Source organism: Neltuma alba, unplaced genomic scaffold, assembly GCF_004799145.2.
Source record: "Neltuma alba isolate B1F8T4 unplaced genomic scaffold, ASM479914v2 tig00011672_pilon, whole genome shotgun sequence".
NCBI classification, from domain to species: Eukaryota; Viridiplantae; Streptophyta; class Magnoliopsida; order Fabales; family Fabaceae; genus Neltuma; species Neltuma alba.
In genome coordinates, this window is record NW_021636314.1 from 28,310 (window position 1) to 52,828 (window position 24,519).

The 24,519-nt window shown below is 30.3% G+C and overlaps 1 pseudogene; it reads right to left on the minus strand.

Moving 5' to 3' along the window:
* Positions 1 to 6,494: 6,494 nt before the first annotated feature.
* Positions 6,495 to 24,397, minus strand: LOC114716496 (probable LRR receptor-like serine/threonine-protein kinase At1g56140; annotated as a pseudogene).
* Between the last annotated feature and the right edge of the window lie 122 nt (positions 24,398 to 24,519).

Sequence of the window (24,519 nt, forward strand, 5' to 3'; positions counted from 1 at the left end):
TTATAAAAAAAAAAACTTTTTTTGCCAACATGAGTTACTTATGTTGATAAAAAAATTGACTCATAATTTATAAGGTTATAATTTTAGATCTCGCTATCGATGTGAAGACCTTAGTAACGAGCAATTTGTAAATACATTTCTAAATATGGCTTGCCCTAACCCTGTGAGTCCAGAACTTAACTCACCTAATTTTTTTTAACACAAAAAAGGGGAAATATCCCATAAATAAAAGAAAGGGAGACAACCTAAAGGCAAGATCGCAAAACCCTATCTGATCATCCTTTTTATTGGGGATGGCATTTGCCCTAGCTCGAGTTTCTTGCCCTTCTTTTGCTACCCTCTGTTTCTTCCTTTTGAGTCATTTTCTCTCCACCACTTCCATGTCCATCACCCAATCCCCCTTATCCCAACCATCCTTCTTGCTTGTAGATCTCTTAATCTTTTTTTTTTTGCTAAAATATAGGTATCCTTTTATTAGAAGTAATTTTATTCGAGATACTGTTGGGCATTAAACATAAATCTCTTAATTTGTTATCTCAAGCATTGTGCTTTGTTTTACTGCCACCATCCAATGCCGCAGCAACTGGTCTAACTAGTCCACTCAACTCGCAACTCAAACTTCTTTAAATGGACAAGAGGGAGTATTAGTTTTTTTTTTTTTAAAGGAATTACATGTAACTTAATTTTCTTCTCTCTTTTTTCCTTTAAATGGACAAAATGAACTTCCGGTAAAAAAAAAAAAGAAGGGCAAAATGAACAAAAAAGGAGAATATTAAAGCCTAAGATGTTATGGGCCATAGTCTTCAAAATCTCACCTTCAAAGGGAAGAGCATTCAACTTGTCTGTGTCATATCCCAAAAACTTTCACTTAGTAATAAAAGATCAAAAATTGGGATGAGGGTCAATGTAGAAAATAGATGGGGAGATGAAACAACTTTTGATATGAAACTCCAAAAAGATCCAGGCTGGCATTTTCGTAATTATCGGTTTAGGAAGGGCAAAACGAAAAAATTTGAGAAAAATTCTAGAAAATCCCCAAAAAATAGAAAAAATATAGAGTAGAGATTTTGAAAATTTGGTTGAGGCCAAAAGATGGAATTTTTGTGAAAATAAATTATTATAGAATTTCCCGTAAACGGAGGTTTTTCGGGAAATTATTGGAAAAATGGAGGAAAATAATTATTTTAATAAGTTAGAGGCCTCAATAAATTTGTGAGATTAATGAAAAATTTATCTAAATGTGTGTTTGAATTAATAAAATTATTTTTAGGCCTTGGAGGCCTAGGAATTAATTTTAGAGAATTTATTTTTCCTCAGATTTACCAATAAATGCCTAATTAGAGAAAATTCAAAATAAATACCTAGAGGTGGTAAAAAATTCTAAAAATTTTCATATCATGCTATAATATTAAAAGGTGAATTACCATGGAGTGAAATGAATTTTTGGAGGTCTGAAAAAATTATGAAATGTTACTAGTGAATAGTAACCGATAAAGTTTCAACAGTGATTTGGCTTGTGAGCCATATTTTTGGGCCAGCCCAAACTATTTGTAGGGCCCATAATGGACCTATTAGGGGCCCAATTTTATGCACTTTCCAGATTCCACTATTTTTATTAAATAAAATGCAAAATTAAGAGATATTTGCTTGGAAAAATCTAGAGAAATGCCATATGGAGTGATCTGAAAATTTTGGACACTTGATGGCTGCTACATACACCTCCTTAGGTGTCCAATTTCGTGCAAATCAGGAGGGAGAGGGTAGACTTGAATTTTTCTACAAATACCCCTTGAAAATACAAGAAAAATGCTAGAAAATTGGGAAAAATAAGGGGAAACTCTGTCACTTTTCATCCAGCCACCCTTGCACGAAATATTGAGGTGTTTTAGGCAAGATATTATCCAACTTACTTCAAGAAAACACTAAGGTATGTTCAAGCATCAATATCTCTAAGTTTTATATTGATTAAATAAGGATTTTTGCTTGGGAAAATGTTGGAAAAATGCTGGAAAATTCTGAGAAATTCAGTTTGGATGTGTGATACCTAGGAAAGGGTAGAAACCTTAATAATCAAGTGGAATAAGGAAGATTAAATGGTATATGGATTGATTTTTGGATGAAAACAAAGTCAAGGTTTAAAAGGAGAATTTTCATTTTGCACTGTTCATGCAGAAGCAATTTGATTTTTCTTGATTTGATGATTCCAATGGCTTTAAAACATTTTTTTTGTAGGGATATAATGTTGGAAAGTGTTTAAAATCATTGGAATCAAAAATAGAATTTTTGGAAGCACATAGCCCCCTATTCGGCCAAGAGGAGTTCATGGGGAAGGAGTTTGAATTTTAATAATATGATTGCACCATTGGATTCCTCATGAAAAATTGTGTAGGATTGAGTCATGAGATGGTTGATTCTAAAGGAGGAATCAATTTGTTAAAAATCAAAGACAAAAGGGGGAAATTGTTAAGTAATGTTAAAGTGTTTGAACTAAGTTGTCTCGTGATTAATATGACCTATGTTTATGCTTGGTTTAATAGGCATTGAGAGGAGAAATTAAGAAGCATTGCTCTTTAGAGAAATTAATTGAAAAAGCTTTGTAAAGGTAGCTTTGAATTATAATTTGATTGTTTATCTTATTTGTTTATTGTGATTGTTGTTGCTTGGATTGGAGGAACTTTGTGATGACATTGATTGTGTCTATTGGTTATGCTTTGGCCAAATGCTTTGTGATATGTCAATGTGGATAATATAATGTTCCTCTCTTTGCATGATATTTGGTATGAATTCCTATGAGTTGGGAATGGTTTGGATTGCATGACATTTCACAATTAAACTTGTATTGTTTTACATGATAGTTATAATTCATATGCTACTGAGATTTCTTTGAAATCTCATTCCTCCCATGTTATTTTATGCACTAATTAGGAAGTGGACCAAGCATGGATCAAGGCAAGGAATTGGTATTAGGATAGTGGAGTAATATGTAATTAATGTTGTTATGTTATGTTGTGTAAGGTGTCATCGAACTTTATGTAATGGTTGTATCTAGTTATAGATGATGTTATGATGTGTATTATACTTTATTCTCATGCCCTAATGTTGGAATTATGTACGGTACATTATGGAAGGAAAGTGGAAAAAGGAAAAGGGGAAATAAATCAAGAAAGTGGCAATTAGGGGATAGAAAGTCTCTAAAAAGTGCCAAATTTGTGGCACATAAGATAATGAGCAATTGTAGGAATCTGGGCATGAAATTTTACAGTCAAATAGATCTCATTTTTAGCTTTAAAAAAAGTGGTAATTTGTAAAATTTAGAGTTGTGTGCTAAGAATTATGCCCTTCCAAAGTTGGGCAAAAATACTGAAAATTTGAAAACTTACCAAATAAACAATATACTTTGACGAATTTCCTGGAATTATTTTGGATTGAATTGGACCTAATGATTATTTTTCCTCTATAGAACTCTTAGCAAGCTTCGTGTGAAAATTAGAACCACTTTGTTTTGATTTTTCTAGATTTAGTTATAAATTTTCAAAGTTAGCCAATTTTCGGATGAATAGTGTACGGACAGGATGAACAGTGCAGTCCTGGAATTCAAAATTTTTCATCCAGAAACGTTACGAAACGACTTATATTAGTTCCAATTGATATATAATGGATTATAAAGAGAGGTGTGACAGTTTGTCTCCATTTTTATTATAATAATTTTTAACTAAAATATATATTTATTTTTTAAATTTTGTGTACTTAGTCTTTTGACGTCAAAATTGTTAATAAAAAATAATGACATTAAAATATTAAATATTGATAAAACATTATCAAATACTTACATATAAGTTTAATTTTTAAAATGATCATGATTGTTAACAAAAATCATAATTTAAGTCTAAGGATTTTAGGATTAAAGGACTAAAAATATACATATTAAAGTTAAGAGACTAAATTGAAACCTTATATAAAGTTAAAATACCAAATATATATTTTAGCCTATTTTTTTATTATGATGATAATACATATATTTTATTTTTAATTTTTTTGTGACAATTTATATGCCACTTAATTAGTCATGATTAATGGATTACGATTTACAAGCATATGAACCAATACTTACAACTGAGAGAAACTAATAAGGATTAGCAAATTACTTTCTTCGAAACAATAAAATCAATTATCTTGGGGAATAGTTTGAGTTGTTAGGTCGAATTCGTGTATCACCTTTTTTATTTTTGTTTTGTTTTAGTCCCTTGATGCATTTTCGAAAATATGCAATGGTATTTTCTTCCTGTTTCGTTTTTGTTTTTTTTCTTTTGGAATTGGGTCGATAATCTCCGGTGTGTTAGAATGTTGTGAACAACCGATAAAGAAAAGAAAAGGAGACTGGCCGAAGGTAAGGCAACAAAACCCTATCTGATTATCTTCTTCCTCTGGAAATGGCACGCGCCTTAGCATGAGCTTCTTGCTCTTCTTCTGCTTCCCTATCTGCCTTCCTTCCCAAATGCCTTATCTCCACCACTTCCATGTCCATCACCTGATCCCCTCTTATCCCAACCACTCTCCCCACTCGCAGATCTGTCAACCCGCTTTCTCAAGCATTGCACGCGCTCGCTCCTGTTCATTTCACTGTTGTTCGATGCCGCGTCAACTGGTCTGGAACTCGGCCTACTCGCCTCTCAACTCGGGCTCTAACTTCAGTGACTGACCGCCCACAGAGATGGCCCCACTATTTCTTGGTTGCAACTATGAGCACTAGGTCATTGTCATGGACAAGAGGGTGCTACCAAACAACAAATGATTGATTGTTATATACAAACTCTTGCTAAGGTAGTTGGAAGGTATACTGATTTATTTGCTGCGTTGCTTGAGCAAATGAAAATTTCCCTCCTGACTTTTCATTATTCACTGCCCCTGATTTTCAATTCTTCTCACTTCCCAGTGAAGAGGAAGTTAAGAAAAGGATTTATAATGTTTCTTGTGAGAGGTATTTTGGATTTGGGTATTCTATGGCTACAAAAACCTAAATGTAATTGATGGCTGCAGCACCATGAAAATAATATTAATGGGAGACCTATTTAATTAATTTGATTAGATTAAAAAAGTTAAGTAAGTTAATTAGTGATAATAAATATGATATATTTTTTCTAAAACACTGTAATTATCTTCTTTAATATCCTTAGTCCCTCTCCTTCTTGATTATGATTAAGAGCATATAAAAAAGGAGGATTTAGAAGAATAATTGATAAATATGATAAATAGATCTTACATTTAAGACTAAAATTAATTCCATAATTAAATCTCACATTAAAGACCGAAAGAGTACCAAATGAACTATAAATGAGATTAGAGTGTTAGATATATCTAGGAGGTAACATCACAATATTGGATGCTTCTTTACTCTTTGTCTTTTTATTTCAATAATATGAAATTCGATTCCAATGAGCCATGCGAACCTAGGGATCCAAACAAGTCAAGAACTTCTTTTTTTTTTTTTTTTTAGTACAAGAACTTCTTAATTTAATGACACAGTATATTCCCTTTTAGAATGAACAAAATGAACCAAAAAGGGATGTCAAAGCCCAATATACTATGGGCCATAGTATTCTTGTATTTGTATCTTAATCTAATAGAATGCCCAATTCATAAAATCTCACCCTTGAAGGTAAGAGCATTAGGCATGGCTATCTCCATTTTTAGGGTAATAATTTTTGGCTAAAATAGATATATAGTTTTTTAGTTTTATATAGGGTTTTATTTTGTTCTATTTATTTTTAAAATATACTTTTAGTTCTTTAATAATAAATTTTTTAACAAAAAATGATGACATTGATATTTTAAATATCGATAAAATATTCGCAAATATTCATATATAAGTCTAATTTTCAAAACAACCATTATAGTTATAACAAAATCATCATTTAAACCAAATAATTTTAGTATTAAACGACTAAAACTATACATTTAAAAGTTAAGAGACAAAAGTTTTAGGGTTAAACCTAATAATTTTAGGGTTTATACGTTAACCCAGCAACAAAGGATTACAGCGGCAAAGGTTTTAAAAGAATAATAGTCTTAATAGTCATGTTCAATTTCATAATTCTATATCTGGTTCATTTTCTTCTCTTACTGATAATCTAGGAAAAATAATAGATATGATAAATAAAATAAATTGGGATCTCATACGTGATAGCAAAACAAAAATAAATTGATCATAAGTATATAAGTAAGAGCTTGAAACTCATTTGGGGGTTTGGGAAGGTGGAAGAAAATGAATTGAACGGTCCAATGCTCCTACCATGTTCTATAATTATATATGTTACTCTAAAATTATGTAATTGGTTTTCTTATAACACTATAACATAGTTTAAAATTACATCATTTCATAGTCATAAGATATCAAAATTTTACTCATTTTATGTAGAATTTAATGATAAAAAAATTAGTTAGGGCATTAGAGGGCCTTTGCTGCCATTAGATAAGAAAACATGATTAATCAATGCTCAACAACCTTGAGAGAGAGTTTGCTGAAGGATAGGTTTAGAAGCATTAACAGGTGATTGGTTTGGGTGGCTGACAATGCTAGCACTTGTTGCTAAATCATATTGAGTTGCTTCTGATCGCTTTGCCACTTGACTAATCATGAAGCTACTCACATCATTGAATTTCCAGTCCGTCAAGTATCCAGGCTTTGAAGTTACAGTGCTCACTTCCAAATCTCCAAAAAGCATTGCCACCACACGGGACATTGCCGGCCTTGACAATGGTGATGCCTGTGTGCACAGAAGAGATATCCCTACCATTTTCTTAACTTCTTCCTCATTGAAATCTGATGATAGTCTCGGATCTACCACTTCAACTATACGATTCTCTTCATGCAGCTGCCAAACCCGTTGATGACTAGGAAATCACATATATATATATATATATATATTGCCCAAAATCGCAAAGGAACATCAAAGAGACCATGGTTTTGAAAATCCAGCTTGAGGAGGGTGCTAAAGATCAAGATATCTAAACATGACCACATTTGACATTACCATATTAGTTATTTATTTTTATTTTATATTTTCAGTTATGCTATCTATATTTTATCTGACTAAAATAGCCTTCTCTGCAATGCATGAGAGGATTTAGTTTTCAAAAACACTACTTAGATTATAGTAAATAAATAGTTACATGTTCACAGTTTATATACATAACTAGAAGTCACTTCCTAAGTTGCAGGGGAATATGTCATTTTATGTAATTTTTTTTGAATTAAAGATAGAAGTCCTAGTCCAAGATAACATAGGATTTGTTTGATTTCATTCTCTATTTTTATGTTTTTAGAACAATTTTGTAAAGTAATTTTTTAGAATAAGCATTGCAAGCAAAAAATTTAAAACAATCTATTTGAATCATTATTTTGAAAAACATGAAAAAAATGGTGAAGAGAAGATGGAAAGAATTGTTTGGTTTATTAAAATTATTAGCATTAATAAAAATATAATGGTCTCCGCCTCTTCTTTAATTTTGCGGAACAAAAAATAAAAAAACACCATAAAGATTTTTTTTGTTTTTATAAAAGATTTTACTTTTTTAATTTTTGAGAACACAACCAGAAACACATTGTCAAGCATATTTTTTATTTTGTTTTTCAAAGAAAAATAAAAAACTGTGATTCAATAGGAAAACAAACATGCCCTCATATTTCTCCATTTTTCATCATTAACTTTAATTCAGACTTCAACAATTCTCAGAATTTGAGTGGCAAAGTTTGTTGCATTCTTTTTACATGCCTATATTTTAGGTTCCACTATTTTCATTTGATAAAGCAAGTTCAATAAAACATGAATAAAAATGTGATATGCAGAATTTAGAAGAAAATATTTTCCACAAAAATGAGTGGCGGCATTTTGTAATTTTGTCAAAAAAGTTTTATGCTAATTTTCAATACAGGTTCATGTTGTTAGCTAGAAATAGTAATAGGAACTTGTTGAAAGGTTTACGTTCGTTTAAGTCTTGTTCATAACAAAGAAGGCATATTTTTAACTAAACAATAAAATTTTGCATGTCTAAATAAAGAATGAAAACTCAAAATACTATAGAAACCAAACACATCCTAAGTCTAGGAAACAGAAAGGTAATACATACCCATTCTAGAAGATACACCTTGTCTTCTCCAAACTTGGTTCAGAATTTCGCCTCCCACTAACTATCTCTAGGGCCAAAACACCAAAGAAAAACACATCTACTTTCGCTGTAAGGTGACCACGCAGGGCATACTCCGGAGCAAGATAGCCACTACTCATAATTCATGAGTGCTTATCAAGACAAACTTCAACGTACGTATATAAATTTTAGGAAGAATGATATATAGTTAGGTCCTAAAAGATTGATTTAATGATACTTAGGTTTCCAGTAAAATTTTCCAAAAAAATGAGCTGCAAATATTGATTTAGACATAAACAAATTTAGAAGTCTCATACGAGGCAGTTAAATTTTAAATGTAATTCTCAGTTTACAACTATTACTTCATTTTATAACTATCTGAGTCAATATTTGCAGCTCATTCTTTACAATTTTTTTTTGTGGACTTAACTATCCCTAAATCTATGTTTTAGGACCTAAATATATGTTCCCCCTAAATTTTGTGCTGATATATTGAGTAAAAAAGCAAGAAAAATAGGTCTTAATGACTTATCTTGTCCCAGCTACACCAGTGCTTATATGGGTCATTTTATCATCATACAACTTAGCCAAACCAAAATATGATATTTTAGGGAGAAGGCCATGATCAAGCAAAACATTACTAGCCTTTATATCACGGTGCACAATGCGGAGCCGGGACTCTTCATGAAGGTATGCTAAGCCTCTTGCTACACCAATGCAGATATCATAATGAGTATGCCAGTTGAGAGTAAAATTATTTCCTACAACAGACAGGTGAATATACCCTAGGTATAATTAAGAGGAATAAAAGCAAGGCAGGAGAACATTGACATGTGCATAGCAAAAAATGATCTTACTAAATAAGGCGTTATCAAGACTCCCGTTTTCTAGACACTGGTAGAAAAGTAGTCTTTTATTTCCTTTAATACAACATCCATATAATGTGACAAGATTACGATGTTGCACAGTTGATATAGTAGCAATCTCTGCTTTGAACTGATTGTTTCCTTGATGAGATTTTACAGATAGTCTTTTCATAGCAATTACTCTTCCATCATTAAGTGTTCCCTGGAATACAAAATAAAAACCTTTTATTCTCTATATAAAGGCTGCAGCTTTGGTTTTAGGACATCTGTAAATAAAACTTCATTCTTCAACAAAGTAAAAGCCCTATGTATTCACCTTATATACAGGTCCAAAACCTCCCTCTCCTAGCTTTTTGCTTGGATTGAAGTCATTTGTAGCATTCTTTAGCTCAGAATAGTTGAAAGTATACGGCTTGGTAGCAATACCTAAAAGATCTGCAAATTGAACAAGAACAAGGTTATGGATTGTGCAAAGAAATTACTACTAGAGTGTATTTGGTGCCCCCATTTGCAGTTAAATTCAAAAGGAAAACTTGCACTCTTATGTGTACCTTGCCTTTATTTAAGATTGAAGAAAAGAAATAAGGTGACAAAACTCTACACTTGGGCTTTGAATTTGTTTGGAGGAAAAGAGAAAATGGCAAAAAAGAGAGTGTAAGAGAAAAAATGAGGAGAAAATATTTTCTTTCACCAAGTCTAGATGAACAAGAGAAAATATAGAAAAAAGAAAAATGACTAATTTGACAATGGTAATAGTATCTAATATCCATAATGAATAAATGAATTTTGAACTCTAAATTGTTGGAAAGATTTTCCAAGGCATGTTATTTTAAAATTATCTCTACTTTTAAAGAGTGAACATGAAGGAGAGACATGCATGTAGCTAGGTTCAAGTCTCTCTTTTTCTCCACTTTTCATTCATTCTTATTTTTTCTCGCTGTATAAACAACAATATTTTTCCATCATGTTTTCTCTCCTCTAAATTTTATCCTCTTACTACTTCTCTTCCATCTAAACGTATGGTTAATCTTTTGGTTATCTCTAGTTGCAAATCCCATAATTGGATGAAAAAAATGCCATCATGAAATTGGCAGATATCCTGTCATTATGGACAAACAAAAATGAATTAACAAATTACTGCTTGAAAAAGGAACTGACTGCAACATTAAATTATTTTTTTCTTTTTTTTCTTTTACATGAAATGACATTTTTGAATGTGCGCGCTTAAAATTCAAAGGGATATATATAAACAGCAGTATCTTTTTTCCCTGGTTTCCTTACCGTCATCGCCATTTCCATGATTCTTTCTTCTCTAAATATATAAAACCACAAGAATAGACCAAAAGCTTACAGCAGCTACGGTGGCAACAACAATTCCCACAATCATACGGGTTCTGTTAGGAGGTCTGAGATCTATACAACATATAAGCAAAACATATCAATCATATATACATAGAAAATGAGTAACTGAACTTTCAAACTACAGTCTATTTTTGTATAGTCTAACCTCTGGCTGCTCTGACGGCTGATATCAGAGGACCACAATTATAAGCTTGTATGAAGCAAGTTCCCTTTCCAGTCCAACAGAGATGGACCTCAAGATAGTTTTTCGTCACTTGAACTTGAAATTCCTTTCTTACAGGGGTTAGTGAGGCCCCTCCTGCTTCCCCTTTTATGTCAAAATCCTTCCAAACACGACTTCCCTGAAAGGTGAAAAAAGAAAAAGAAACAAACAGAAGAAAAGGAAACCCAAGGAACTGTCAAATAGGGATAATTTCAAATATCCATACATCTTCCTCCTATTAAAAAGCAGCAACACTCCAGATTAAATCACATATATATACCTGGAGATATATATCAAATACTCGTCTTCTATGACTTTTCCATGTATTATTATCGGGAATAGTTAGTTCTGCAAAATCGAGGGTGACTTTGTAATCCCCATTTTGCAGTCCCAAGCCATAATATCTTAATGAATCAGCAGACTCGCGGGCAGTCTGGAAGAGTTGTGGGTCTGTAGTAGCAGTGAACTGGCTAGACAAAGAATCAGTGGTTGGTATAAGACGAGTGAACCCCACATTACTAACTGCCCATGTTGAGTTGGTAACAATAGAATTAGCAAGACCAAGTTCCTTGTTTTCAACTTCATATTTAGTTCCATCTGATACTCTAGTTAAAGGACCACCACACTTGATTGCAAAATTGGAATATGCTTGGAAACAGTTAAGAGGACTATCTTAATAGATTTATGTAGAGGTTTTGTGTCAACTAAAGAAAAAATAATAAATTTAGAAGTTCGTCTGCTTGGAGTTTCAAAGGTTATGTAAGATTACTTTTCCTTTACGTACAGTTTTAATTCCTTTCATAGCAAACTAACCCATAGCATACGTTACTTACACATTCCAAGACCACGATAACAGGAAAAATTTTTCTGTAGGCATTCGTGTCCACTGCATGAGAAAAGAGCATAAGTCAAACTAGAAATGTGCATGTAACCTCCAATTATGTATGGTTCGCTATTATTCGAGTACATAAAAACTAAGGAATTAACTTGAAGTTCGTTTAACAAAAAGAAGCCTAGGATTCTTGATTGACGGTAGGCAACAAATGGACCAAAATGAGATCAAGAGTTGCACATTTTTGTGCAAAGTCGAGTGATGTACAATAAGCTTATATGTATACATACATACATATGTGTGTGTATATAAATATATATCCTTGTGGTAATCATTCAATAAAAAGCATATAATCACCTGCTATCTGAATCCCGCACTGTGAAGTTGTTAGCAACCAAATTGCTACATATCATACCGCATAAAGATCAGTATGTTGGTTTCCTCATAATATATAAATATACATATCTATATAAAGAAAGCAAATCTTTAAAATATTTAAAAATGCAATAATCTATATACAACATATAAAGAGCTAAACCTCACTCCAATTATTATCTAATTTTGGGAAAATTAGGGAGAGGACCTAATGGCAGCAATATTTATAAGGAAAGATCCTAAAAATTGTATTTATTTGGAAAGACCAAACACTAAAATATAAATTTAAAATCAACAATTTGCCTTAATAAAATCCTATATATCATATCTCACCACATCCTATAAATTTCTTTTTTTAAAACAAAATCATTAAAGTTTATTCAAATTAATTCAAACTAATTGGAATTACAAAGTTACTAAACAATTCTAACTAATTAAACTCAGTTAATAAGTAATATTAATTAATTTATTTGTCCATCATTTTAAAAAAAAATAAAACTCTTTTTTGGGTCCTAAATAATGAGCCGATCAAAATCATGTGGTTGAATTAAAAATAAAAAAGTGATATAATAATAAAAAATATATAAATTATTCATAATTAATAAGAATAAAAAATATCATGTAGGTTTAAACTTGAATTTTCTTACTCAAACGATTACAACTCCTTTTATTATGACAAATATTTTTTGATATAATGAATTTCTTATGTCACTTTTTATTTTAAATTATTAATTTTATTAAGTAAGATGATTCAACTTATTCAAATAAAATAATAATATGAAATGGATAAGTAAAAATACAGAATAACTTTTTTTCCTATGAATGGTAGAACTTTACTGTCATGCTTATTTTTCAGAAAGTCTACGCAAATTATTAATTAAAAATAATAGAAAAATAAATTAACTAGTGTTGGCTATTAATTTAATTAATTAGAATCGGTGTCTAACTTTAAAATTTGAATTAGTCTAAATTAATTGAAATAAATTGTAATTATTGTACTAAATGATGTGAAAATTATAGGAGGTGGTGAGAGAATATAGGAGTTGTGGTTAGTCTTTTTAAGTTTATATTTTAATATCTGGTTCTTTTAGATATCATTTCCACCCGGTCCCTCTCTCTAATTTTCCCTCTAATTTTTCAACAGTAACAAGAAAGCATAAACTCAACTATAATTTACCTCAACAGTGATAATGAGACATAAATGTTTTATGCACTTCAGGAAAACGTACTAAGGGAGAATGAAACTTTTTATAATCATGAAATTAATTAGTGAAAAAACTAAATAAATCCTATGGTGATAAATTACAAACCTCGTTTGGAGTTTGCTGGACGATGGCTTTCAATTTGTAAATCTCATTCCAATTCTACAATACACTTCATCTCATATTTGTTTCATTAACTTTCATGGTATTCATGTTATGGAAATGATAAGTGTATCGGCTTAAGGATTCTAGACACTTTATGGGGTATGATCAATTAAGATTTAAAAATTTTCAAAATTTTCACATTTTTTGTATAATTAATTTTATTTATTCCTCCTTAATTTTAGTTAATATTCTTAATGTCACTGATTATATAGTGTTAGCGTATTACATTGCCGGCTTACAATTTATATAGTTAATATTCTTAATGTCATCTTGTCTTGTTAAATTTATATCATTGCTTTTACTCTATGAATGAGAGTTCTTTAAAGTGGAAGAGAAATTATAGGAAATTAGGAAAGATTTGTTAATTTTTTAAGTGATTTGTTTTTGTGACTTTATTTTGTTTTCACTTAGGTTTTTCTATATTGTTTCCTATTTTATGCTCTTTTTGTACATATTTTGTGCCTTCTTTTACTTAAAGTTTAAGATTAAGTTTTCTTGTACTCAAATATAATGTACTATAATTATATTTATGATAAAATTCAAGTATTATTGAGTTGAAAAATTAATTTTAATAGATATAAGTAAATTGACTTAGACTTTGTCATAGAGGGGAAAAAACCTCTATCTAGGGATGGATATCAAGACGATTATATTTAGCGTAATGTTATTATAATTTTTACTATGATGCATCTTTATTTTTAAATTTTAACAAATTTTTGTTATAAAATTTTTCTTTATTTCAAATATGATTTTTATTAATTACTAAAATAAAATATAATGACCTTTCTTCTGTTTTGCTAAAATTACACAGACATCCTTTTTTATTTTTAAACTTATCCTTTAGTCCAATTTTATTTGGAAAAAATAGGTCCAGTTTTGAGCATAACTACAAAATATTTTATTAAATATTCAAAAATACTTAATTTTATTATTTGTAACTCTTTTTAAAATTTTTAAATTATTAATTTGCCCTCATAATCTAATTATTTAGTTTCTCTCCCCAATTTATATAAACTCAAATAAAAATAAATAATTTAGAAAACACTGTGTATTAAAATTAATAAAAGTTAAAGAAAGATAAATATAAATTATATTAACTAGTTTATCCCATATTATATTAAGTCCTTATTTCATTACGTTTTTTCGTACATAGGTGTTTGAAATATTATTTTAATCTGTTATGAAAAAAAGACAACTTATGAACTTAAATTTTTTTTAAAAAAAGTTACTAAATAAGTAATTTTTCAACACTACAAAATTCAAAATGTGGATAAAAATTTATGATATATGCATTGATTTTTTTTTGGGTAACCTAGATAGGTTGAAATATATCGAGCATCTTAAAATATTTTTATAAAAAAAGAAGTATCCTAAAGTAATTTGCGGTGTAGTTTTGCCCTTAAAGTATTTTTTAAATACAATTTTTTTCTTAAAGTATTTTTTTTAAATGCAATTTCACTCTCATTGTCAACTCTCAAAAAGTTCCTTAAATTAAAGTACATCTAAATTCCGCAATCTAAAGTATTTTTTAGTGACGTTCAACACTATAAAGTAATTTTCTGATACAATTTTACTATTAAAATATTTTTCATAACTATTTTGTCATATTTTTAGTACTCATCTTTAATATTTTCAATAATTAATTTTTTATTTTTTTAGTCAGATAGTTTTAGACTTATCTTTCATGTTTTCAACCCTAATATTTAATTACTTTAAATACTGAAAACATTTAGGAAAAATATAAAAGATGTGTACTGAAAATATAGAATTTTTTCATGAAATAAAATTCTCTCATTAAAATGTTTTTATGTTATTTTTTTTCAGCATTCATCTTTTATGTATGCAAGGCAAACCTTTAACATTTTTATTGCTTACCGTTTTAACTTTTCAGTATTCATCTTAAATGATTTTAATACTTATCTTTCATGTTTTCATCACTCAAAATAATTAAAAATTAGGATTGACAACGTGAAAGATAAGTCTAGAAAATTTATAAGATAACCATTGAAAAATTGAAAAATTGATTATTGAAAATATTAAAGATGAATACTAAAATATATTAAAAAAAAAGTTAGTAAAAACACTTTATGATGCGAATTGCTACTACTAAAAAATACTTTAAAGTATTAGATACACTTTAATAAACTTTTTAGGAGTTAATGATTAGGACAAAATTGCATTTGAAGAAATACTTTTACGTTTACAAAAAATTGATTATTGAAAATGTTAAAGATGAGTACTAAAAATATTATTAAAAAAAGTTAATAAAAAATACTTTATGATGTGAATTGCTACTACTAAAAAATAGTTTAAGGTATTAGATACATTTTAATAAACTTTATGATTAAAAAAGGTTAATAAAAAATACTTTATGATGTGAATTGCTACTACTAAAAAATACTTTAAGGTATTAGATACATTTTAATGAACTTTTTAGAAGTTAATGATGAGGACAAAATTGCATTTGAAGAAATACTTTTAAATGCACAATTGTACCTAAAAAATATTTTAAAGATAAAATTGCATAACAAGTTACTTTACAGTGATTTGTCAAAGTTTAAAAATAAAAGAAGGTATCTTATATCTAAGGTAAAATAAAGAGAAGGTCAGTGTATTTTGGTGGAATTATTATGACTTTCGTTCCACTTTCCCTAAATGCTCCATTGGTCTGCCTTGGGCCCCTAACTATTCCACATAGGCTTATATTCCCTTTAGCATGCTTTTAGTACATTCTATTTTTTGTCAAATGAATTTTTATTTTTGCTTTTCATTTTTCTCTCTCTTAATTATAAAGAGTCACCTTAGGGAAGGATGTGCGAATACCTTGGGCTAGAAAATGCACCCCATAGTCTAGACTAGTCTAGAAAGAACCTGAATTCACTTGACTGAACTAGGCAGTCAACCTATTTTTTGTTGCTTTTTCCAAAATAATAAAACCAGTGAAACCCATTTATTAGGCAACCAAAAACAGACAATGAGGGAGGAAGAACGACAATGGGCTTGAGTATATGAAGGGCAGATCAAAGATGAGGGAGAAAGAGGCATAAACTGATGGAGAGGATGAAAAATAATAAAAAATTGATGTGTAAGAGGAAGATGCATACCTGATCTAAAGGTTGCAAGGTGCAAAGTCCATTGAGAAGACAAGTTAAAGGCTAATCAACGCCGACAAATTGAAGAGGGAGTGATTGAGGATGGCATTGACGCCGGTAAATTGAAGAGGGAGAGATTGACAAATGCGAATGGAAGATGGAAGAAATAGACTCTAGTCGTGGAGTGGTTGCCAATGGTCGCAGGTAATGGCATGGGTGTCAGTGATGGAATGAAAAGATCTTTGCCAACGCAACAAGATAAAGACCAAGGAAAATCAAGAAGATGATGGGCGAAGAAGAGAGAGGTGGGAGGCTGAAGAGTAGAGACGAAAATCGATGATAGGGAGACTAACTTGTTGGTTGGCACTTGTTGCTTCTAATTCTGAGATTGGGATCATAGATGGCGGAGGGAGAGTTGAAAGTGGAAAGAAGAGGGATGACAAAAGAAGAAAGCAAGACTAAGGCTGGTGAGGTATTGGGGTTGATGGCAGTAGGAGTGTTTGTTTGTAACTCTATGCTAGAAGTGTTAGGTTAGAATTATTTTAATAATATATATATGTATATATAATATTATGTTCAGACTAGACCAAATCAAATGGTCTAAATGGTTGGTCCTGGGTCCAGTCCAACCTAAAAGAGTCAGTTGGTCTTTTATTTCATCATATGTCAGCTGTTTTCGTACTAGACAGGGTGGGGTTCACTCTGATCAAAACAGATTATACCAGACCACCGGTTTTTTTTAACAATTCTAACTTTAGGTGCCTTGTCATGAGTTGACTATTATTTCTAGCATCTAGGACCGCAAGGAGGGCTTTCCGATTTTTAGTTATTCATTGAAAGAAAATAACTCTAGAAATTAACAGAAAATGACAAATAATTGGTGGAATAAAAAGAAATAACAATAACATACACCATCAAACTAGTTACTATTTTTCGAAAAACTCATGAGGCAGGCTCCCAGATAGCTTGTTGTAGGATAAGTCTCTGAAAGTAGTATTCATTCAAGTACAAGTCGGTTAAGTAAATGCTGTAATATTGATGATAGACAATGAGTACAGGGAAGAATTAAAGTTGTAATACAAGTATAATACTAATAACATAGTATCACAAGTTTAGGTTTGAAATTTACATCATTACATTGGAGCAACTTCTACATATGCTCACAAGCACCATGGCAATGATCTTGTAGATATATATTGACCATATAGATATATGGATACAGACTTAACATATTATAAAAATATAATGTAGATGCATATATAGGAAGATACGCACAGCTTCCATCTAAGTCTAAAAATAGTATTAACGTTGGAGTCTATAAATTCATTGAGATATAAGGTTTACTAAGCATTATAATGATATTAACACAAGTACATGCAGATATATAATATTAGACACAAACATTCTGCATCCCATTCTTAATGCATTGGAATATTAATTGCAGAGTTGCAAATATTTCAAGAATACTCACAAGTGTTCAAGAGTAGGCTTTATCTGGGTAGGGATAGTACCGCTGAGAGTGTTATTTCCTAGGTACCTGAAATTGGAGAACAACGAACCATGCTTCAATCCAATCATGCAAACTTGCAATTAAGGAAATCCTTAATTTAATTACTTAGGCACAGCATATATATTTATTACAAGGTGTTGAGTTGAGGCATGAGAAAAAGTGATTCTGGAATCTGTCCCGTGATATTATTGAAGCGCAAGTCCTTGAAAGAACCAACACATGCATATATAATTGGAAAAAAAAAAACTCAGGACCATTGAATAAAACAAACAAGTACTATTACTATTACAGCTACAATCTTGATACCAATGCAAAAGTGATATTCTTCTGAGCATGCTATTTGACATAAATGCATTCGAAGAGCCACGTATATAGCTAAATAGCTAATACTCACAGGAATTCCAAGTTTGGAAATAATTCGTCCATATTGGAGGGAAGTGAACCAGAAATATTGTTATTCCTCAAATCTCTGCAAGATTTATAAACAAATTGTTGTTATATTCTAGAAAGAAATTGGAGTTTTTTTTTTGGTATCTCTATCTAGCAAGCAGGCTGTGAATTATGAGGGGAGCAATTGCCTCACAACTTACAAGTTGGTCAAATTCTTCATATCCCTTATAAATGCCAACGAGGAACTCCCATTAGATATGCTAATTATTGTCCTACATTTGATGAGTTATGCATTATTCAACAATTAGCTCCTGCGTATCAATCTGCAGAATGCAAGCAAATAGTTATGGTGCTTACAGCACACTAAGAGAAGTCAAATTGCCCCATGATGATGGTATTGAGCCTTCGACAGAATTACCCCGAAACCACCTGTCAAAGCAATTATATTCAGTGAGTACCCATTTGCCTTGGGTCAAAGACATATTTTGGGACTTAAAAATTCACATTCAGATGGCTTCTGAATTAACTCTTTCTTTTTTTAGTTTCAAATCTATTAACTACTCATATTTATAAGTTTTACCATCAAAATTTAGAATAGTTACGATCAATTTAAATATATTTTTTATTTTAATCATTTGTATAATAATATATCTATCAAATTTCCGTAAAATTTATAGTAATTTTAATATTTTAAACTGGTTACAATTTTGTCAATAATTAAAAATCTCACAATTAATTTTCTTAAGTGCTTCAATATTCAATAAATGGTGTGCACAGTAATTACATGGTAAATGATTGGACTAAATTTTAATTTAAGGAAATGGAAATATTTTTACCAAGAGACAGAGACTGAAGAGATTGACCGTGATAACCTCCCAACCCAACTTGATTTATAATCACTTGGAACATTAATTCATGCTCCCTTATTGATTAAAGGGAAAGCATATTGAAGAATTTGAATGTTAAGTCGTAATTATTTTTAAGAATCAATAGTATGTTCAAGAATTTGAATGTTGAGTCAAAATTATTTTTAAGAATCAATGTTATTATTAAAGTTTGTGACATTTAGATATAAGATGCTAAAAAAATTAGCATGGAATCTTCCATATTCATAAGTCATTGAAAAACTCAACTTATTCTAATTTTATAGAACCTGAAACGTTAATTCGTCGGTGAACAGCAACAGTTACGTAGAAAAAATTCACTGCTTTCTAATCAAAACAATTGCTTTCTCAATGGACCTTTTGATCGGTTTGTGGCATCACGGTCCCCTCCATTATGGCTTTGAATGATTTATTTGTCAGAGAAACGTGGACTAAGTAGGACGGTTGGAAAGAAAATGTTGATAGATTCATTTGCTACCAGTAGTAATCAAGTGGACCAAGGAAGACCAGAGACTTGTGGGTAAACGCTAGGGACAGCTGTTAACTAGAATTGATGGTTTGAACTTTGAACAAGGACAGGAGAAGCAGAACATGTTGTGGAAGTTTGGTGCATAGGGAGGTAATTCTCTCGTAGGAAGATGTTCTTCGGTCACAAAAACTTAAATGCAATTGATGGCAGCTAATTTAATTATATTAAGAAAGTTAGGAAGTTAGTTAATTATAATAAATATATTACATGTTTTTTTTTAGAATATCCTAATTATCTTCTTTAATATCCTCCATAATTCTCTCTTTTACTTGATTATAGATGAGAGAGTATTAATAAGAGTAATTTTAAAAAAATGATAAATAGGATAAATAAGTCTTACATTTAAGACCAAGATCAACTTCATAATTAGGTTCTATATTAAGGATCAAAAGAGTACTAAATAAACCCTAAACGAGATTAGAGTGTTAGATGTATGTAAGAAATAACATCGTGATATTAGATGCCTTTTTACTCTTTTTCTTTTTATTTTGATAATTTGAGATGTGATTCCAATGAACCATGCAGACCTAGGGGTCCAAACAAGTCAATAATTTCTTAATTTAATGGCACGGTATATTCCCTTAAAAGGAAGAGATTGTGGAGAGATGATTAGTGAAACTTTCTTTGTTTTCAATACTCCTTAGTCAACCAAGCATGGAAATGGGCAGGGCACAACGGACAGCTTTGGGTACGCAACTTGAATGGGATACAATGAGATCTTCCTCCTGTATCTAACTATAAAAAATTTACTTAATTAAATTGGCTAAATTTAAAAAATAGATGAATTACTTAATTATAATAAATATTACTTGATCTTCTTAAAATACATTTAAAATACGAAAATGATTTTTTTTTCTTAGGTTGTTTTATTTTCATGATGATGTCAATTCTTTGAGGGCTTGTTTGGTTGGATGGAAGGAAAAATGAGTCCCCCACTTTATTTGGTTAGAAATTTTGGAGGATCCCTCCCTTACCCCATTTTATCTCCCCTCTTTTTGGGAGCGGAGTTAAATTTCTAGACTATTTTATCCCTAATATTCTATTTGTACCCATAAAATATATTATTATAAAATTTATTTCAAAAAAAAAATATTATTATAAGTAAAAAATAAAAAATAAATATTATTATACTTTAAAAATATATCATGATAAAGTTTAATTTAAAATAAAAAATATTATTACATTGAAAAATTATATTATTATAATTTTAATTATTTTTTTACAAATATATTATTTTATGAATTGAAATATGTTTAAATCTGGAAGAAAAAGCATAGTAAAAAAAAAAATTTCATTTCTAGAGCACACGAAATTTGTTAATTTGATTATTTAAATATACTATCATATTAATTAGAATAAAAATTTATTATACTGATTTTTTAATACACATATTAATATGACAAGACTAGATTTTCATTAACTTATATAATTTTAATTAAGATATAAATTAATTCTATATAACATATAAGTAAAAATACAAACTAACAGGTAGGGGTAATGGGGTAAATTAATTATTACTATTCCTTCCTTCTCTCTTTTGAATCAAATAAGGGATCATTAAATATTTCTCCCATCTCTTTTTTTTAATCAAACCAAATGAGATAAGATTAAAACTTTTCCACCCTACCCTTTCTTTCCCTTCCCTCAAATCAAATAGGCCTTCAGGGAACCAAATAATAGGTCACCTTAGTCCTTCATTGAGAATTTGTTTTCTCGCTGGTTATTTCAGAATTCTGAATATGAGCCCAATCTGATGATTTTCATTGGCTTTTGTCAAAGGGGGTGTTATTGTATTTCAAGATTTTACTGGACATATTATAACTGGATTTTGCATACTTAAGTACGCTCGTTGTTTGGAAAAATTTTTTAGGACACTAAATGCTGCTGAAAAAATATTTAAAAGTAGGGAATGCACTAATAAAAATTTTAGGATATTGGGTTTTGCTAGAATACAATATTATAACGAATTGAATGTAACTTAATTTTTTGGGTTAATACAAATTTTGGTTCCTTAAGTTTGCCATTATTTTGGTTTTGGTCCCTCAAGTTTCTTTTCTGTTATAATATTAATCCCTATAATCCAATAAAAACTTGAACCATTTTGCCTCTTGAGGGACTAAAACCTATAGTTTCAAACTTGATGGACCAAAACCAGAATGAAGGCAAATATGAAGAACTAAAATTTGTATTAACCCTAATTTTATTTTTTAAAAAAGGACAAAATAAACAAAAATGAGAAATGTTGAAGCCCGAGATATTATGAGTCATAGTTCACTTTGTCTTTGTATCTCAGCCCAATATAAAGCCCAACCAATAAAATCTCATCCTCAAGCTTGAAAGTAAGAGCGCGCCATGTGTCCCCCTTTTTTTCCTAAATTCATGAGTATAATAATTTTTTTATTATGATGATAAAAAGTAATTTTTTTATTTCCTATTTTGTTACGAATTATATGCCACTCAGTGAGCATCTACATTAGTCATGATTAATGGATCATGATTTGTAAGCATAAGAACTAATAATTGGGGGAAAACTGAAAAGGATTAGCAAATTATTATTATTTTAAATAAAATCAATTATCTAAGAGAATCAAAACAAATTTGTTGAATTATTAGGTTCAATTTGTGGTTTTATTTTTGTTTTGCTTAGTTACTTGGTACTTTTTTTTTTTCCTAAAGGAAAATTTAGGTGAGTTGGATTTTGAGAGCTCACCAAGGCCAGGTATGCTTCTATTCTCAGAAAATGCTTATAAAAGTACTTACATATCACCCACTAACAAGGTCTTCACATTGGCAGGAGGATTTGAACTTATGATCTTATGAGTTATAAGCTGACTCTTTGTCAATTAGACCAACTTTTGTTGGTTACTTGATGCATTTTTGAAAATATGTAACAACGTTTTCTTCTGTTTCTTTTTTTCTTCCCTTTGGGATTGGACTTCAATGTGCTTAAACTTTAGTAATCATGTACAGTGGCCCAATATGCTGTAGCCCATTCTAATTGTGTTTTAATGAACTTATCCTGTTATTAAAAAAAAAAATTTGCTAGCCCATTTTAATTGTGTTTTAATGAACTTATCTTGTTTTAAAAAAAAAAATTTTTTGCCGACATGAGTTACTTATGTTGATAAAAAAATTGACTTATAATTTATAAGGTTATAATTTTAGATCTTGCTATCGATGTGAAGACCTTATTAGCGAGCAATTTGTAAATACATTTCTAAATATGGCTTGCCCTAACCTTGTGAGTCCAGAACTTAACTCGCCTAATTTTTTTTTTACACAAAAAAGGAGAAATATCCCATAAAGAAAAGAAAGGGAGACAACCTAAAGGCAAGATTGCAAAACCCTATCTGATCATCCTTTTTATTGGAAATGGCATTCGCCTTAGCTCGAGCTTCTTGCCCTTCTTTTGCTTCCCTCTGTTTCTTCCTTCTGAGTCATTTTCTCTCCACCACTTCCATGTCCATCACCCAATCCCCTCTTATCCCAACCATCCTTCTTGCTTGTAGATCTCTTAATCTTTTTCTTGCTAAAATATAGGGATCATTTTATTGGAAGTAATTTTATTCGAGATACTGTTGGGCACTAAATATAAATCTTTTAATCTGGTATCTCAAGCATTGTGCTTTGTTTTGCTGCCACCATTCGATGTCGCAGCAACCGGTCCAACTGGCCTACTCAACTTGCAACTCAAACTTCTTTAAATGGACTAGAGGGAGTACTAGTTAAATTTTTTTTTAAGGAATTACATGTAACTTAATTGTCTTCTCTTTTTTTCCTTTAAATGGACAAAATGAACTTCCGGTAAAAAAAAAAAAAAAAGAAGGACAAAATGTACGAAAAAGGAGAATATTAAAGCCTAAGATATTATGGGCCATAATCTTCTTTTATTTGCATCTCAGCCCAATAGAATGCCCACTTCATAAAATCTCACTTTCAAAGGGAAGAGTGTTCAACTTGTCTGGCTCTATTTTTATTATAATAATTTTTAACTAAAATATATATTTATTTTTTTCAATTTTATGTAGAATTTTAATTTTATCTATTAATTTTAAAAGTATACATAGTCTTTTGACGTCAAAATTGTTAACAAAAAAATGATGACATTAAAATATTAAATATTGATAAAACATTATCAAATACTTACATATAAGTTTAATTTTTAAAATGATCATGATTGTTAACAAAAATCATAATTTAAGTCTAACGATTTTAGAATTAAAGGACTAAAAATATACATGTTAAAGTTAAGAGTCTAAATTGAAATCTTATATAAAGTTAACGAACCAAATATATATTTTAGCCTTTTTTTTATTATGATGATAATAAATAATTTTTATTTTTATTTTTTTTTGACAATTTATGTGCCACTTAATCAGTCATGATTAATGGATTACGATTTACAAGCATATGAACCAATACTTACAACTGAGAGAAACTAATAAGGATTAGCAAATTACTTTCTTCAAAACAATAAAATCAATTATCTCGGGGGATAGTTTGAGTTGTTAGGTCGAATTCGTGTTTATGCAATCACCCTTTTTATTTTTGTTTTGTTTTAGTCCCTTGATGCATTTTCAAAAATCTGCAACAGTATTTTCTTCCTGTTTTGTTTCTTTTTTTTTTTTTCTTTTGGAATTGGGCCGATAATCTCCGGTGTGTTAGATTGTTGTGAACAACCGATAAAGAAAAGAAAAGGAGATTGGCCTAAGGCAAGGCAGCAAAACCCTATCTGATCATCCTCTTCCTCTGGAAATGGCGCTCGCCTTAGCATGAGCTTCTTGCTCTTCTTCTGCTTCCTATCTGCCTTCCTTCCCAGACGCCTTATCTCCACCACTTCCATGTCCATCACTTGATCCCCTCTTATCCCAACCACTCTCCCCACTCGCAGATCTGTCAACCTGCTTTCTCAAGCATTGCGCTTGCTCGCTCCAGTTCATTTCACTGTTGTTCGATGCCGCATCA